Consider the following 19,270-nt stretch of genomic DNA (forward strand, 5'->3'; position numbering starts at 1 on the left):
AACCAACTGAGCCACCCAGGCATCCCTAATCTACGTACTTTTTAAAGAAAAGATATCAGAGTAAGAATATAAAATAAGTATTACTGTAGTCTTGACAGTTTTAAACATATGCTACTTGTCTAAAACAGCACCTACGGGAATTAAATCTTGATCACTTAAGAGAAACTTGTAGACCATAGTGATCAGCCTCAATTTCTCAAAATCTGATGTCAGCTAGAAATACGGAGAACACGAACACACCCTTCCTAGAAAAGCCTCATCAAATTCAGCACACAGAGAGGCAATGAAGTGGGGCTGTAGTACAGATGTCTTTAGCCCACTGTCCAGGCTGATCCCTAGTCCTGTATCTACTTAAAATCAGTTAAAAGTTCTGAAGCTTAGAGGATTTTGTTCCTGGTGATTCTTACTCATCAGCTCACAACAGACAGTCCTGAATGGAAAGCAGTTACATTCATCAAGCACTTACAAATACATAAAACTGCATGTGAAAAAAAAAAAAAAAAAAAAAATGAGACACACAGCAAGTGTTCTCACAGAATCTTCAATTCAGGAGGAAAGCAAGGATTTTATTTCAGTTGAGGTAACTTACCTATTTTCCAGCTGAGATCCAACTATTTTTAAGTTCATCCCTCTTTGCCTTTCATTTAGCCCAAAAGATAAGAGAGGAATTTTAGAGGGAATAAACTAACTCCCTAATGAGTTACTGACACCAAAAAACTTTACTTTTTCATTTTGAAAATAATTAGAAATAAAGTTCACTGGGCAATAATTAATGAAGTATACAATAATATGAAATGCAGGAATCTAGTTTTATGTGTTTAAAAGTCTAAAGTTAGCTTGGTTTTTCTAATACATTCTCCTAAAGTGTTCTCATTTCAACACTATATATAGACAACTTTTAAGCACTTCTATTCTGTCAAGCACAGTGTATCACTACCTTAGCTACCAAACTTTATCCATTTAATTTTCTATTTTGCCTCTCTATTCTTAAAACATTTTAATGTGTCCTAGTCCATTTCTGGCTGCTAAAAGAAAATACCACAGACTGGGCGGCTTATAAACAGAAACTTCTTTTTCAAATTCTTGGAATCTAGGAAGCCCAGTATTAAGGTGCTGGCAGATTCAGTGTCTGGCAAGAACCAGCCTCCTAGTTCACAGATAGCTGTCTTCTGGCTAAGTCCTCATATAGCAGAAGAGTCAAGGGAACTCTGCAATCTTTAATAAGGCACTAATATCATTCGTGAGGACTCTACCCTCATGATCTAATCACCTCAGGAAGGCCACAATTCCTAATACCATTACAATGGGTGTTACAATTCAATCATATGAATTCTGAAAGGACATAATCATTCCATATATAGCAATATGTCACAGACATAGCAAAATGTGTAAGAAATTGAGTATGAATGAAATAGCTGAAGTAATTAGAGAAACTTTTCATTCCATAGAAGCTCTAAATATAGAATATCTTAAACAGCATAGTTTTAATCACTAACATGCAATACGATACATTGTCAGCCCACTTCAGAAAACTAGAAAAGAAAAATTTTACCCAATTACTTTTTGTGTGAAATGGGATTTATCGATCAGTATACGTGTCATATACAATAGATGCTCAAAAAACATGTATTTTTCCCCCAAACAAAAACTTCATATTTAACAAAGGTAAATACTTAACATTCTTATGTATGGTACACTATGAGGTTATCAGTATTGGCACATACACACACACAGCAGCACAATAAATAGAATTCTTAAGAAAAAATACTAAACTAATTAATAAGCTGGAAATACCTGTATTTCTCCCTATGACCCATAAGCTTTATACAGAAAACATTGCTGGCATTTCATCTTTTCCCTTCCCAAGAGGATTATGCTTTACATCTGATAAGAGAAAGGAAGTATTTGTTGGCAGTATGAAGAAATTCCCACAGTGGTAGCTGCAGTGCTAGAAATGATCATCTCAGAAGAAAATAACACCAGTTTTAAAGATGGAGCTAAAGACGGTAAGGAAGTGACAAAATGTGACATTTGTCTATACTGAATTCTAGATACATGATTCTTACATTATTTTCTGTACTGAGTATATAATTTAGAGAGAAAATTCAGAACTTATTCTGCATTACGAAGAATATGAAAGTAAACAGATTAGGATAGTGGCTACAGCCACAAAAAGCAATTCTAAGACTACCTTCTCACATCCAAGAATAGAAATCTATTATAATAGAAGCTTGAAATGGATAAGGTATCACTTTTGATACAAAGAGAAAAATGTCATCACATTAAGAACAAAAAATTACAAGCCTGCACACCACAAAGAGACAGGTTAAAAAAAATTTCACGTTAGTCAAGGATCTACGCTTGACTAACCTCAACTAACCCCGAAGGGTACAGAAGGTCAATTTCTATAACACACTTAACTGTTTAAGAGTCACCACATTAAGCTCTATATTGGCCAGCCAAGAGTTTCATTTAAGGAATATTTTATCCTACTTAATCAAGTGTTCAGGGCTCAACTGCAATTTCCATGCTTTTTATTTGTGGCATAGATGTTAACTTAATAAAGTCTTACATAGGATTCTTTTCTATGATCCACATGGGCTATCTTAATAGATTCCAGAAGACTTCCTAGGATGGAACTTTTGGAATAATCTTATCCAATAAGAATCTATGTCTCTAAAACCTCTTTTACTTTCAGGTCAACCTTAGGATTCACCTTAATTCAAATTAACACAAGAGGTCAAAAGTAAAGCAAATTAGGGTGTCTAGGTGGCTCAGCAGGTTCAATGTCTGCCTTCACCTTAGGTCATGATCCTGGAGTCCTGGAATTGAGTCCTGTGCCAGGATCTCTCCTCAGTAAGGAGTCTGCTTCTCCCTCTGCATGACTCTCCCCTCTCTACTGCTTTCTCTCTCGCACTCTCTCAAATAAATAAAATCTTAAAAAAAAAAAAAAAAAGTAAAGCAAATTACAGAAGGTATTTTTTTGACTGAGGATTAGTAATACTGAATAGTGCATCAGTAATTATTAAGATCTTACTATTTATTTCAAAGGTAGTTAGCAAATTTAAAATAAACTCACATACTAAGTATTTCCCAAAATAATACTTCTAAAGTATGAAAGGGTTAAAAATGTTTATAGAGAAAAGCATGAAAATATACCAATGTTCCAATCACCAGCTTATTACTAACCAACTTGTTTTCTTGGGCAAGTCACTAAGTCACATATAAGATCACTTTATACAGTATTATTCTACTTTTTTGAGAATCATCACATCTGAAAAAACAATCCTTTGAAAGAGACAAAGCAAGTATCACCTTCATTTAACAGAGGTTAACAGAACAAAGGCTTTGAAAGGTTAATGACCTGCTCATGACCAGCTAGGAAGCTACATTGGAAGGATGAACCCATGCATCTTCTGACACCAAAGTTAGTGCTTCTTCCTCCACATCAGTGGTTCTTGGTGGCTTTTGTTCACTGAACCTGTTGAGACTCTGAAACTTAGAATTTATATATAATTTTAGGGAATTCACAGTCACGAAGCTTAGCATCAAACAGAAACAACTGTCAACCAAATCTTATTTGCAAACAGCAATATTTAAAAAAAAGGTATTAGCTTTATTTCATTCTCAGATTGGCCTTAAACTTACAAAGTTCATTTTGACTCATTATCCATAATGGTGTTACTTCATTTTGACTCATTATCCATAATGGTGTTACTTATTAATGATAACTTAAATCAAAGCACACTACAGGTAACATTTCTAAGGGTAAATAAAAATTAAAGTTGGCAAAGAAATTTATCATCTATTTATTAATTAGTTATTTCATTTAAGAAATTATATAGCATCTTTAAGTATTTTAAACATCTGTTCTGGACATAGGATATGTTTGTAGATTAATACCATTACTACTTACTGTAATTTTACTTGACTTCCTTTATTAGAAAAAAGCCCCACTTCCTGCACTGTTATGCTCAGAAAAGGCCCAATGATGGCATCTTGTGAAGTCTGCCTTCTAATAATAATGTAGAAAAGATTCAAATAGAAGCAAATTACTCCTCTCAACAGGTAGGACAGAACATGCACCACTGAATGCAGAGAGTCCTGAACTCTAGTCCAGAGACTCAGACTGCAGTTCTAGCTCTATCACCAGGTGACTTTCAGAAAATCATTTTAAAACTTTGCACTTCAATTTCTTCATGTATAAAATAAATGGAGTGACTGGCCTCAAGAATAGTCCTACTGAGGCTTGAAACTTTCTATAAACCTAGAACCAGAAGAAAGAATGATAAACACCAAAGAAAAATACCAAAGTACTTACAGGCAACTGACAAAGTAAATCAATTTCTTTTTCTTTCCTTCTTTCTTTTTTTTTTTTTTAAATACATAGCCATTCACACACAGACACACACACACAATGTGCCAGGTTTTGGATTACAGAGTAGGACCAAGGTAGAGATATAAACTATCTCACAAGGGGGCGCCTGGGTGGCTCAGGTCATGATCCCAGGGTCCTGGGATTGAGCCCCACATCGGGCTCTCTGCTCAGGGGGGAGCCTGCTTCCCCTCTCTCTCTCTGCGTACTTGTGATCTCTGTCAAATAAATAAATAAAAATCTTAACAGAAAAAGAAAAACTATCTCACATATGCCAAACAGTTGTATAAAGGAGTAAAAACAATATTCTTTAGACTAGAAGCTGCAGCTGCAAGTGTTGAGTCCAGAGAACTGCCCTAAGACTAGAAGAGCTCAGAATAATGAGGCTCCATTATGTGATAGGATTTCACAAAAAATGGTGCTACGTGGAGAAAGTCACTAGACTGTAAGCTTCCAAAAGATAGACATGATTCCTGACTTTGTAGCTCCTACATATAACCCAGCTCACAGTCATAGTAGGTACCCAATAAATGTTAGTTGACTACTGATAACTAATTCATCCATATGCTGGCAACACACTTTCTGGTAAACACTAGGAGACCCTCCCCTTAAAGAGTGAGTTCCCAGCTAGTGAGAATGAAACAATGTAAAGGATAACATGCTAGAGTCCACCCTATGTAAGATGCTTTGAGAACAACAACAAAAATAACAGAGAAGGAAGACTTCAAAGGATTAACTTATTAAGAGGCTATGTGTTCGACATTTTATAAACTATTCCTCAAAACAACTCTTAGTTTCACCATTCCCTTTTTACATATGACAAAACTGCAGCTCACCAAGACTAAGCAACTTGCCAAGATCAGACAACTAAGGTGAGCCCAGAATTAAAAGTACAGTGAACTGCACATACTGCAAGGTTTTTGAATTTCTCTTTACATCTACAGTGAGAGGAGAGTCAAAATCGGCCAAAACTCTGTTATCCTGAATTATCCTGAAAAGAGAAAACTTGTCTTCACTTGTAAAAATAAAAAAACTTTTTAGCAGCTCTATGTGCATTTAATGGAATGTCTCTATGTTTTGACCAATACAAGTTTGGGTCTAAGCAAAAATGTGCCACGTGGTAAGAACATAACCAATAACCATTTAAGAAAATAAACATTTATAAATATTTCAAGTGCTTGGGTTGAAAAATTAACATATGATCCACAGTTTTGGATTATCCCACTGACTGCTTATTTGAAACAGCAAATTATTTCTGATGGGGGGGGGTGCTTTTGTTTTTGTTTTGTTTTGTTTTTGGCAGGGATGGCAAAAGGATCATTTATAAAATGATCTGAAGTTTAAGAAATACAAATGATTAAAGGTTAAATACTCAAGACACTGTTAAGTACCCAATAAATCTTATTAAATGAACTTAACAAGTGGAATGAGAATATGTCTGCCTCACACTTCTAACAAATATACTTAAGAAGGTATTTTTTAAGCCAAGAAAAAAAATGCACAGTTTAAGAGGTAAAATAAAAACAGCTTATAAAACCTCTAAAGAGAAATCAGAACACCGTTATTGTATCTCTGTGTAAAGTTAAACTCCTCAGGAACTAGGCAATGTCCAGACAATAGTGTACATAATACTTAGCATACCAAGGCTAGTTAATAAATATTGATATAAGACTTAGTTTCCAGTTCTAATTTTGTATAAAGAGAGGGTCATTATTTCTTGAATCTGTTTCTTTTGTTGTCATTATTATCAGTTTCTTTAAAGAGCTTCTGGGTCATTCTTTGGGCTTATCAGGACCATCACTAATACATTATATTACATTTTATTTTATTCATTTTATTACAAATGTGATAACTCAGATTTATAAGATCTAATTCTAAAATTATTTCAACTATACATACCAGGACAAAAATTTTATTTTTATCTTCCTAAATTCTAAACTTTTGTACCTGGTTTACCCAGTAATCTAAGTAAGAATACTCATTAGTTAGAGATTATGAAATAAACACCTCTCATCCCTCTTGTCTAATTCACTCAAGATTTATTGCGTATCTACTGTGACTTTGACAGGTGACTTTTTAACAGTTATACTTCCAAACTTTAGGTCATTTCCATTTCAAGGCCCCTACCCTCCCCCGAAGAATATTCTGGAATAATTTCCTGCTTCTTTCAATATTACAGGCAGTGGAATTCTTCAAAATTATGGGTCATATCTATACCACCTCATGATTTATGAAGGATAAATCTAGACTGTAAATCCCATACTGCTATTCGTTTACATTTTCCAAAGTACCCTAGCACTTAATAAATATAATCCGAGACAGATTTGGTAACGCTTCTATTTTAGTATGCCAATTGGCCGTTTTTGAAAATTCAGAGACTAAATTATCTTTGAAGAATTCTAAGCTCAGTGTCTATGTTAAAATTATTCCTAACAATTTTATGGACTAAAGCATTTGCCACATTCAATTCTGACTTTACCAACAAAACCTCCACGCCATGACGAAGAAAGAGTCCTTTTCATTTTCTCAACTGAAAAGGGAAAAAAAAAAAAAAAAGCCAACTGTTTGCAGGTTTGCATTTCACAGTATCTCTGGCAAACCCGATACCTCACATTTAATGTGAAAATCCCGATAATCGATAATCTGTGAACATAACCCTTGGGCTTGATTTCCCACTTCATCCGCCCTCCCTCACCACCAGTCCACCTCCAAAGCACACATCTAAACATTTTTCACCAAAAGGGCCCAAACCTCGAAAAAAGAGCTCCCCTTGGAAAGAAAAGGGCAGCCCTACGCTGCCTGGGCCCCAGGCCTGCTCCGTGAGCTTCGCTCCAAGGAGGGCCAACTCTCGACGCCCTACACGCCCCGCCCCGGGCCCGCTGGCGTCCCCTTAGGCACAAAACCCTCCCTCCGGCCCTCAGCCAGGGCTGACAGTTACGGTAGCAGCAGCCGCTGCTTCCAGAGGCCTACTTCTGGCACCGACCCCTCCAAACCACGCGCCCCAAACACTCGCGGTGGCGCGTTTGGGAGCGTCCCTAGCTTAGCCAGAGCCAGCCCCGAAGGGTGGTTTGGGCAACAGAGAAAACGAAGGGAAATGCCGCCCACCCTCCCCGGCCCAGGCCCGGTCCTCCGCCACACTGACCTGTTGTCGCCCCCGCGCCTGGGCTGCGGCCCTCGCAGCAGCGGCTGCCTCACTGGTCGCGGTCGCCCTCGCTCGCCGCCTCCGCCCGCCACCGCCTCGTTCCCTTTCGCTGCCTCCACCGCCGGGGCTCATGCGGGACCCGCGCTTCCTTCTCCGGAGATTAAGGCCGGGAAAGGGGGCGCCGGGGCCGCAGAAAACCCCGCGCTCGTCGCCAGCCGCCGCCGCTTCTCCCCACTGGGGAGCTGCGGGGCCCTCTGAGCCGGAGCTACGCTGCGAGCTGCTCCGAGAGAGACCCCAAGGAGGAGCCGAGACAGGCGCAGCTGCCCGCGGCCGTAATCGTTGGGTTCGCAGAGATGAAGCGCAAGTCGGAGGCGGCAGCGGAAAGCGAGCGCCCAGGCTGGTAGATGGCTAAGTGGCAGCGGGGTGCGCGAGCGGGAGGAAGGTGGTGTGTCGAGGTTCTGGCGAAGGGGATTCAAGCTCTGTCGTCTCCTGCAGTCACCCCGAACCGAGCGCCACCATCTTGGGAAAAAACGCGGATCTCGCGGCCGCAGCGATAGCTGGGAGGACTGGCTGGGCGGGCCGAGTATCCCAGCAGGCAGCGCGCGCCGCCCGGTCCGGCGAGAGCTCTGGGCAGGACGCAGGGACGTGGGGCGGGGCCGGAGTGCGCGCAGGGGGGCGCAGCGTTATCCACGCCCTCTCTTGCCGGCTCCTCCCCCTTCCTGCTTGCCGTCGTCGGCAGCGCAGGGGCTGTTGGGAAGGGGAAGTGGCTCGCGGCTCCCTGGAGTCCAACCAGGGTTGGCCGCCATCTTGGGATCGAGAAGAGGGTCAGTGTTTCTCTTGAGCCACCGCTGTCTGTGGCCCTCTCTCCGAAAGAAGAGGGTACACACCGGAAGACCCCTGGGGCCTCCGGGAGTGTTGGAGAGCCCCCTGGTATAAGCAAGTCGACGAATGTGTTGGGACTTAAACGCGTCCGATTTTAGGGGGACGAATCAGCTCTAAAAATCCGCCGGGGGGCGGCGGTGGCTTTGATAGCTCCCTGCCCCGCTGCGAGGCTGCAGCCTCCGGATACCAGGCCTCTGACCCCCAACCCCTCTCCGCCCAGAGCTTCCTTTGTAAATACTGCAGAGGTACCCCGAAAGTGTGAGCCATCTTTCAGGGGACCCAAGGTCATTTGCTCAGGCCTCTCCAATACGGTGTCATTAGTTTACTAGGAGATGAAAGTCCGTCTCGCAGTTTTGACATTCGGTAGGTGATTGTTAAAGATAAGGGTTAACATCAGCTGGATGGATGCTAATTTTGACCCGTATGACAACTGAACCCATTTGGATGCTAATTTTGACCCGTATGACAACTGAACCCATTTGAAATCATGCATCTTCATGTTTAGTATCAAGGTCATCATTTTATTTAAAAAGTTTGATTTTTTTTTTTATGGCTCTGCGACACTTAACTGGCAAATATAGTGGAATCACTAACAATTCATAGTCTTAAGGGCTTGCAACTTTGCTAAGCCCTAAAATACTATATGAGATCCCGTTCATCTAGTATTAAATTTTTTTTTAATCAACAGTCTTACAAAGCGTTGTATTTAGCTGCCATTCTTAGAACATTATAAGTCAGGGATATATTTATGTATACTGCTTCCCAGTTATAAGCAACTGTAAAAAACTTAAAACTATAAAAAATAAGCGGAATTTAAATTGTCCCAGGACAATTAATGATAAATGACAGTATTAAATCGTGTCTGATTTTAACTTACTTCCTCTTTCTTTTTTTCATTTTCCCCCATTATAGATCCTCATTTGGAAATAATTTGTAGTTACATTTTATAGAAGAGGCTAGTTAAAATCGTAATCTTTTAAGGATTTTCTGTGCATATTATCAAAATAGGCAAATGAGAATGAAAATCTTCAAAGATTTTTATTAAAATGATCAAAGCAATATGTTACATCAGTGTCTAGCCTGTAAAGACACCTTTAACTATTCTCCTTAAGTAGAAATTGCTTGAATAAATGAAATTTTTTATAACCTGGTGCATCAAAATTCCCGAGTACCAAAAAATAAAATAAAATAAAAAGACTGAAGAGAAATAAGTCTGCTTTTTTTTTTTTTAAGTTTTATTTATTCATTTGACAGACAGACATCACAAGTAGGCAGAGAGGCAGGCAGAGAGAGAGAGAGGGAGAGAGGGAAGCAGGCCCCCTGCTGAGCCGAGAGCCAGATGTGGGGCTTGATGTGAGGCTCGATGTGGGGCGCCATCCTGGGAGGCTGAGAGCATGACCTGGGCTGAAGGCAGAGGCTACCCACTGAGCCACCCAGATGCCCCAATAAATCTGCTCTTAAATGTCAGAATGATTATTCTGGTCTTTACTAAAATCAAGAAGGATTGCAGTTTCTCCTCTGAATATGGAGAAATTACGCATAGGCTTTTTTAGTTCATTAATAGGTATTTTGTCTGACATTAGTGTCATGCCTGGTTCAAGACCACACTATGCTCTTTGTCTTACCCATTTTCAAATTTTGTGATATTTGCTCATAAAAATTACTAGCACATGGACTGGCATAAGATAAGTGCTCAGTAAATGTTAGGGCTTAGTAATAGTTATATTAGTATTATCAATACCATTGTTTAGCACTGCACACTTCATGAACTCCTCTACACCTCCACCATTAATTCCTACAGAGCTACCTAAATTTGTATTCACCCTGATCTCCTGTCTTACAGTATGAACCATCCTTCTTCCTACAGCTTTTTTTGGGGGGGAGGCGGGTGTAGGGGTACTGGCAGGTGAGGGGCAGAGACTCAGTCCCTTGGTCGTTCCCACTCTTGTTCATAAATTCTTGCTATGCTAACTCTGTCCCTTCTATTTAGAAGAGCTATCTGTACTTGGATTGTCATTTCTTTCTAAGTCCCTCTTCAACTACTGAAATTTAACATTTGTCCCCATTTTATTATATAGCTGTCTGTAATCGCATAAAGGCCAAATCTAAAAGTTGCTTCTCAATTTGCATTGTACCTGACCCTTTTGCAGGTTTCCACATTGGTAACTACTGCCTCCTGGAAATTGCTCCCTTGGTTCCATCATCTGCATTCTCTAGCCTCTTTCCCTATGTCTTGGGCCCTCTTCTTCAAGTCTTCTTTGCAGAATGTTCTTCCTCTCAATCCTCAGTTCTTTTTACCTACTGTATTATACAGTCTGTCCCAGTACTATATATATATATATATATATATATATATATATATATATATTCTATATAAATATATATATATTCTTCCTTTATCACTTATTTCAGTCAGGGATCAAGTCTGAATCTTGGACACTGCTCTCGCTCAGGACCAGACATATCTTCAAACTCTTTTTGGAAATTTGTACTGGATGTTCTACAGCACCTTAAAACTCAGCATGTTTAATATTGAACTCATTGGAGCGCCTGGGTGGCCCAGTGGTTTAAAGCCTCTGCCTTCGGCTCAGGTCATGATCCCAGGGTCCTGGGATCGAGCCCCACATTGGGCTCTCTGCTCAGCAGGGAGCCTGCTTCCTCCTCTCTCTCTCTGCCTGCCTCTCTGCCTACTTGTGATCTCTCTCTCTCTGTGTCAAATAAATAAATAAAAATCTTTAAAAAATTTAATACTGAACTCATTTGTTCCATTTTCCACCATTAACTGAGATGGGAATTATTTGGAGAACTGCAAGTTTTGGAAGAATGAGCAGTAATTGGGTTTTGCAAATGTTGAATTAGAGATGCCTATATCTCTGGAGTGGATATCTGTAGTAAAGATTGACTGCTAGTTGACCCCTAATATGCATTCTCCTCTTCATCCATGATAATGGAGTTATCTAGCTGGACATATGGTTGCCTATAGTAAAGTAAGTATGGCCACGTCAGTAAGGTTCTGGCCAGTGGGACATTAGCAAAAATGATGTAAGCAACTTCCAGATGATACTCTAAAATAAATGGGATGCCTCTTTTCCTTTGTTTCTTTCTGATGATCCGAGTGTAGAAAGGGTTGTGATCTATTTTGGAGGTACAACAAGGTGGGTTCTTGAAGACTTCATGAGTTGGAGCCTGTGTATCAGCTTGAGCTTTGGTGTGAGATGGCTAACTACTATAATCTGTGTGGTTATTCTAGACACCTTTTACCGAAGCTGACTATGTATCCTAATATCCAAGGGAAGAAATCAAAGAAGCACCAATTCAAAGGAATACATGCACCCCTATGTTTATTGCAGCATTATTTACAATAGCCAAATTATGGAAGCAGCAGCAATGTCCATGGATAAATGAATAGATAAAGAAGAGGTGATTATATATCTATAGGAATATTATTCAGTCATAAAATGAAATCATGCCACTTGCAATGACATGGATGAAGCTAGAAAGTATAATGCTAAGCAAAATAAGTCAGAGAAAGACAAATACTGTATGATTTCATGCATATGTGGAATTTAAAAAAACAAATGGGGGAAAGGGGACAAACCAAGAAACAGACTCAACTATAGAAAACAAACTGATGGTTACCAGATGGTAGGTTGGTGGGAAGTTGGGTGAAATAGATGATGGGTAGTAAGGAGGGAACATATGATGAGCACAGTGTGATTTATGGAATTGTTGAATCACTATATTGTACAACCGAAACTAATATATAACACTGTATGTTAACTTCACTGGAATTTAAAAAAACATTCGAGCAAAAAACCTGGAAGGGCTATCATGCTTTGACTTTGGTCATTTTGGTCTCTTTGTGCCTACAGTAAGCCCAGCAGGAGAGTAGGTGGAAAAGAGTTTCATTGACTACCAGCAGCTGCTGCTGCTAATCTGAACTGTTCTGAATAAAATAGTTTGAATGAAATCAATGAAGCCATCCTTAGAAATTTTGTCTCTGACAGGTACATCTTTTATTCTTTGAAATCATTCACATTGCACTTACATGTCTAATACTATTTTTAATATTTATTCTAACAGGAATTCTAACAAAATACTTTTTTAAGTCTAAGGAAATGCATTAGTTAAATAAAATTAACTATTAAAAATGGTGCAGAAAGGGGCGCCTGGGTGGCTCAGTGGTTAAGCCGCTGCCTTCGGCTCAGGTCATGATCTCAGGGTCCTGGGATCGAGTCCCGCATCGGGCTCTCTGCTCGGCAGGGAGCCTGCTTCCTCCTCTCTCTCTCTCTGTCTGCCTCTCTGCCTACTTGTGATTTCTCTCTGTCAAATAAATAAATAAAATCTTTAAAAAAAAAAAAATGGTGCAGAAATACCTGGATGGTTAGCCAGTTAAACATCTGCCTTTGGCCCAGGTCATGATTTCAGGGTCCTGGAACGAGTCCCACACAGGGCTCCTCACTGGGCTGGGAGCCTGCTTCTTCCTGGGAAGCCTGCTGTGTCTGCTGCTCTCCGTTCTTATGCTCTCTCTCTCTGACATAAATAAAATCTTTAAAAACAATTTATTAAAAATTAATTTAAAACAAAAATTGAAATAATTAATAGATTGAAAATTAATACATTTTTTCTTCAGAATATTTTGACAAAAGAAAACATCTGGCTAGGGAAGAATCAGGAGTGTAGTTTTCAATTGATAATATTTCTTTTTTTTTTATTCTTGCTTGACAGTAACAATACAAAATTATCAAATAGATAAAATTTACTGTTGGTCTCTTTGAAATTGCTTCAAGCAATTCTTAATCTAACGCTTACCTTTTTTGTTTGTTTTTAGTTTTGTTTTGTGACAGTAAATCATCATAATGATACAGAAAAGGGAAGGTTTTTAAAGATAAGAACGTAGATATTATTCATGACATAAAATGTTTTGTTTTTAGTTTGGTTAAGTATTATACCAATTGCATCTGTATTTTAGTACCTAACACAGACTTTCTGAAATGACAGATTATTTCCCCACAGATAACATTTGTGCACCCATTAAATGCTAGTTGTCTGAATAAATCTCATTAATTCTTACAATTTTGGGTATTGTGCATTTTACCAACTAGGAAATTAAGCCTAGAATAAGTAACTTGTCTATGTCCTACAGCTGAGTAGAGGTAGGATTTAATCCAGGGGTGTGTGTGTGTGTGTGTGTGTGTGTCTTGTTACTGCTTTCCCAGAAAATAAAGATATATTTTTATTTGAAATTCAAATATGTTTCATTGAAGTGCTTTTTAAATCAGCCATTCCTGACAGTATTACAGGTTTCCCCTGCTTTTCAAAAATAAAATGTTCCTATGAAATCTTTTATAAATTGGAACGACAAAAAGCAAAAAGCAAATACCATTAATTTACATGGAAAATTTTTTTAACATTCCCAGATCCAAAAAAATAACCTCTCTTAGGTTTTTCTGATATCCTAGGACACATCTTGATAATTGACACATACAATGAATGGAGATAAAACACATATTCATAGAGTTCAAAGCACTGGCAGCTTTGATGCTGCGATGCTGAGTGTAGTTCCTAAAGAAGAAGCTGGATGGTGACACTGTCACTGCTTTGGGTGTGTGCTGCTTCTATTATGGCTAGCTGCAAAACAAATACTGAACATAATTTTCACTTCTCACCTTTTTTTGTGAAAGCAAAAATCTTCAGATTTCTTTCAGTCAGTAAAAATAGGTATGTGCCAATGTGCGTCTTTCATAAAAGCCAAGTATTGTAATATGAGCTTTCAAAAGTGGGAGATACCGGTATACCAGAAAAGAATTCTCAACTTGTTACCCCACCAGAAACCTCCTTTTCCATACTGTTCAATTAAAAGCTCAGGTTCTGAGAACCTCAGCCAACCTGATCTGCCACCATTCCATTCCAGCATTCAATCTTATTTTGTGATGTTGGACCAGCTGCTCACCTTCTTTAAGCATCAGTTGCTTCATTTGTAAAGAGGATGATAATGAATAATGATTAAAGAGACCATACATTGCTAAGGACTTGACTGCGTACCTGGAAGATGATGAATGCTCAGTAAATATTAATGAATGAATGGGTGAGTAGATGAAATTGTCTTAATTTGGGATTCCCCAGAAGCAGATTTGAGATAGTTGAGCACAGGTATTTTCTTTGGGAGGTAATCCCCAAAACTTTGATAGGGAAGGAAGGAAGTTAGTTAGGGAAGGAGGACAACCAATAAAGTGTGCAGTATCACTCTCAAGTATCCACTGTGGGCAACTAGTGCTTACTTCTGCTGATGAATTCTGTGAGAAATTGTAGAATATTCACTTCAGTTATCCTGTCAGTAGAGAGAGGTAGCTGTTATTGAACACTGACCATCCCAGTGACTACTCACACTGCTGGCTTGCTGTGGTAGGGACATGGCAGTTCCAGTTGGTCAGGGAGTGCCCAAAGGAGGGGGGGAAGCAAATGTTGGCAATTGGAACTAGAACTGGCATGTACTACATTGATAAGACCCAGGTTGCCAATAGCATCTGCTACATGAATAAATGCACAAATAAACAAAGGGACAAATGAGCCAAATTTGATGAATTTGCCACATTGAGATGGCCCTCATCGTTGCAGGTTTAGAAGCCTATTAGAGTAGTCCACCAACCAAATTAACATTGTTGAAGCTGAAGACATGGAATTTTAAAATCAGAATGTCAGTTTATTGATTTAAATTGAGAAATAAGGAGGAAGGGCAAGATGGTGGAAAAGTAGGAGACCCTGTTTCAATTGGTCCCCTAGAGTGAACTAAATATCTACCAGAACATTCTGAAACCCCATGAAATCAGACTGAGATGTAAGACTATCCACTTCTGGATCTCTACAGCGGTAGAAGACACCAGTGGAGAGGTAAAGCAGAGTGAGAATGCTCAGACAGAGATCAGAAGATAAACAGAAGGGGAAGGGAGCCACTAGAAGCGACCCATTGGAAAGTAATACCCCATATGAAAGTGCCCTGTGATTGTGATGAGGGAGCAGGAGGCTGGCTGAGGACAAAGCAAAGGCTGGCACCTAGCACCCCCTCTCCACCCGCTCCCCTCCCCTTGGTAATATGTGTGGCATTCCTTAGGCACCCCTGACTGCCATAAATGATAAATAGTTAACTTGCAGAGATAACAATACTGCAAGACAGGAGTCTCCCTTGGCTTACAAATGTCCTAAATCTCACTAATAAAGACAATTGATAGTAGGATTATGACATCCCACCAAAAAGTCTCCCAACTATCTTGATGTTAATGGCTGGCCTAAAGACCACATTGATCAAGCCCCAAGGGCAAGGCCTCCAGTAGGCCTCCGACATCCTGGCACCTTGTAGGCCCTCTTTAGCATATGAAAACTCCATTGAAAGCTCCCTTTCCCTCACCTTCCCACAACAAAAGGTACATAACCTGCCATCCCTCACAACCCAGGGCAGCAGCTCTTCCTGCCCACAGGTCCTGTTCCCAAACCTCAGCCCACCGAACCTCACCTAGGTTCTAGAACTTCATCCATTGGGGACCAGTATTAATTTGGAGAATGGTTAAAAGCACTCAAAAAGAGAAAAAGATTTTAAGGGGCAGCAGGTGGAATCAGGTGGTCACAGGCACGGGCCTAAGCCCATGGTCCCAAAACGGTCACTGCCGGCAACAACCCATGACAGAGAGAGCCGGGCAGAACCTCCAGTCCATGGTCCCTGAGCCCATGGCTTTCCATTGCTTGCATCACTGCTTGGGCTGGGCACACTCCTGCCCGTGCGTGAGAGAGCCTAGTGTGGGCACAGTCACTGGGCCCCCAGCCTTCTGCAACCTGAGTGACCACGGGGTCTGAGAGCACCCAGCCCATGCCTGAGAGAACACAGAAATCCCTGACTCAGGTCAAGGTCCCAGGGCCCACAGCCTTCCACGACCTTTGCCTCCACCAGGTGTGAGCACACCCAGCATGGTCATGGACCCCAAACAGCACTCCCGGCCATGGCAGTCACCCCAGTTTGAGCTCACTGGGACCAAAACTGCTTGCAGTTTTAGTGGCACGCAGGTGCAGACACAAGTGGGAGCCTTGGGTGACCGCTGAGACAGTGGCTGGGGGTACACACTGCCTGTGGAGGTTGTGGTGTTCAGCAGAGTTTGCAGAGGGGGAGTCTGTATATTCTGGACCACCCAGAGGGGAGCAGACTGAGGCTTATCTCTGAAGTGGAGGTCTGTCTAGGTGCAGACAGTTGGCTTTCCACTAAACCTCCAAAAAGCTGTAAAAAGCTGCCAGAGAACAAAAACCACCAGAGAACAAAAGCCTTGAAAACCAGTTTCGACAGAGTCAAGCCCCTACATAGGGAGCAGGGTGACTCAGCCCAAGAAGGACAGACTGAAAAACAATAAGGCAGGCCCCTTCCCCAGAAGACAAGACAAAAGAACAAGAAGACAACCACCATAGGGTCCCCATAAAACTATAAAACCCCAACAGTAGAGGAAAACAATATATTAAGCTCCCAATATTGCCCCCAAACTTGTATATTTCATAGACATAACTTTTTTTTAATTACTTTGCATGATCCTTGTTTTTTTGTTTTTCTTTTTAATCTACTTACCAATACAACAAGAGGTTTAATACAACATATTGCATAATAACTTTTTAACTTGAACTTTTTTCATACATATACCTCTGGATTTTTCTTTCTTTTCTTTCTTTCTTTCTTTTTTGTAAAGATTTTATTTATTTGACACACAGAGATCACAAGTAGGCAGAGAGGCAGGCAGAGAGAGAGGAGGAAGCAGGCTCCCTGCTGAGCAGAAAGCCCAATGTGGTGCTCGATCCCAGGACCCTGGGATCATGACCTGAGCCAAAAGCAGAGGCTTTAACCCATTGAGCCACCCAGGGCCCCCCCCCCTTTTTTTTAATACGTATAGACATAAGCTTCAAGGTAATACTTTTTTCCCTGTTCGGTACTATCCCGATATATATATAAACCAGTTTTAATTTCCCTGTATCTCTGGAAAGTTGAGTCCTTTAACAAAGATAACAGGATTCACCCTGAAAAACCTAAATAACCTTCCTTGCCCACATTGAGGGTTTATAACCACCTTCCCATGATATTCATCTGTTGGTGTATTTTTGTATTTATTTTTGTATTTGCACTATATAAACCTTATATGTAGGGTTCATTTTGGCTGGTTTTTTTTTTTATTTTTCTCTTTTACCTTTGTCAGTCTTTTTGTTTGTTCACTTTTGTTTATATACCTTATAAATCTTAATTTTGGGAATCACTTTGGCTGGGTTTAATCTTTATTTCCCCTCTTTCTTTCTCTTTGGTGGTGACTTCCAATAATTTCAAAACATTCCAGGGTGAACCTTGCCTGGATCATGGTTTATATAGTCACATATATCAACCTCAACCTCAACCACCTCTCACCAAAATGAGGAGGAAGAGGAACACCCAACAGAGGAAAAATTCAGAGACTGCGCCCTTTGCCATAGAACTATTGGGTATGGACATAAACAATATGCCAGAAAGGGAATTCAAGCTAACAATTATCCAGGCAATGGCTAGGCTGGAGAAGACCATTAGTGACAACATAGAAACTCTAAGGGTGGAAGTGAGAGCTGATCTGACAGTACTAAAAAATGCTATCAGTGAGATCCAATCTAATCTAAATACTCTAACAGCTAGGGTAAGCGAGGCAGAAGATCGAATTAGTGATCTAGAAGATAATCTGATAGAGAAGAAGGATTGGGAGGAGGACTGGAACAAACAGCTTAGAAGCCATGAAAACAGAATTAGGGAAATAAATGATATCATGAAACATTCCAATGTCAGAATTATTGGGACCCCTGAGGGGTGGAGAAAGAAATAAGACTAGAAGATAGAGTTGAAAAATCCTGGATGAAAATCTCTTCAGTTTGGGGAATAGAACAAGTGTTCATGTCCTAGTGGCAGAGGGGATACCCCCAAGATCAACAAGGCTAGAAAGACATCTAGACACTTAATTGTGAAATTCACGAATCATAATTTTAGACAAGAGGTCTTAAGGGCAGTTAGGAGGAAGAGATTCCTCATGTACACAGGGAGGACCATCAGAATAATGTCATACCTGTCCACAGAAACCCGGCAAGCCAGAAAGGGCTGGCAAGACATATTCAAGGCACTAAATGAGAAAAACATGCAGCCAAGAATACTCTATCCAGCAAGGCTGACATTCAGAATGGATGGAGAGATAAAGAGCTTCCAAGACCGGCGAGGTTTAAAAGAGTGTGTGACCACCAAGCCAGCACTACAAAAAATATTAAGGGGGGTTCTACAAAAGAAGAAAGAACCCAAGAGTGACAGAGCAGAAATCTACAGAGACAATCTATAGAAACAAGGACTTCACAGGCAACATGGTGTCAATAAAAACGTCTCTTTCAATAATCACTCTCAATGTGAGTGGCCTAAATGCTCCCATAAAAAGGTACAGGGTTGCAGACTGGATAAAATGACAGGACCTGTCCATATGCTGTCTACAAGAGACCCATTTGGAACCTGAGATACATCCAGACTGAGGGCAAAGGGATGGAAGACGGTCTTTCATGCCAATGGACCTCAAAAGAAAGCTGGAGTAGTAATTCTCACATATGATAAATTAGATTTTAGGCTAAATACTGTAGTCAGAGATACAGAAGGACAGATACTACATCATTCTTAAAGGGTTTATCCACCAAGAAGATCTAACAATTGTAAATATTTGTGCCCCCAACATGGGAGCAGCCAAGTACACAAGCCAACTGTTAATCAAAATAAAGAGTCATATTGATGTGAATACATTAGTTGTAGGGAATCTTAACATGCCACTTTCAGTATTAGACAGATGATTAAAGGAGAA

General features: G+C 40.2%; 1 protein-coding gene across 5 annotated transcripts in view; it reads right to left on the minus strand.

Annotated features, from left to right (window-relative positions):
- The window catches only part of UBE3A (ubiquitin protein ligase E3A), a 92,690-nt gene extending 85,038 nt beyond the window's left edge, over nt 1-7,652 (minus strand). For 2 of the 5 annotated variants that reach the window (XM_059180226.1, XM_059180225.1), the window contains exon 1: nt 7,518-7,652. The gene's annotated coding sequence lies outside the window, so the exon portion shown is untranslated. Of the gene's footprint in view, nt 1-3,364; nt 3,499-6,854; nt 6,906-7,517 lie in introns of those variants that run through there. The other 3 variants (XM_059180228.1, XM_059180227.1, XM_059180229.1) reach the window with 3 other exon arrangements.
- Between the last annotated feature and the right edge of the window lie 11,618 nt (nt 7,653-19,270).

This window comes from Mustela lutreola, chromosome 7 (genome assembly GCF_030435805.1).
Source record: "Mustela lutreola isolate mMusLut2 chromosome 7, mMusLut2.pri, whole genome shotgun sequence".
In the NCBI taxonomy this organism is placed as follows: domain Eukaryota; kingdom Metazoa; phylum Chordata; class Mammalia; order Carnivora; family Mustelidae; genus Mustela; species Mustela lutreola.